Raw genomic sequence first — 276 nt, forward strand, 5'->3', positions numbered from 1 at the left:
CGACAAAGGGAAGCTAAAGAGGGAGTGTGGGGGGGTGTTGTTGTGAGGGGGCCGGGGTGGGAAGGTGCGAGGCAGGCCTTGGGGCTGGTCTCTGCCTGCCCTCCCCTCGCCCCCCCCGGGCTTTGTGCTGCCCCTTTTCGGATTGCTAATGGAGACTTCCCTTTGTCGGAGCGCAGGGTGACTGGTGAGGAATTGCCTTCCCCGGAGCCTGGACCTGGGGGTTTTGTTTTGTGTTTTTCTTTTTTTTTTTTTTTTTTTTTTTTGGTTCTTCCGTGA

Source organism: Haliaeetus leucocephalus, unplaced genomic scaffold (assembly GCF_000737465.1).
Source record: "Haliaeetus leucocephalus isolate CR32 unplaced genomic scaffold, Haliaeetus_leucocephalus-4.0 Scaffold0, whole genome shotgun sequence".
Taxonomy (NCBI): Eukaryota; Metazoa; Chordata; class Aves; order Accipitriformes; family Accipitridae; genus Haliaeetus; species Haliaeetus leucocephalus.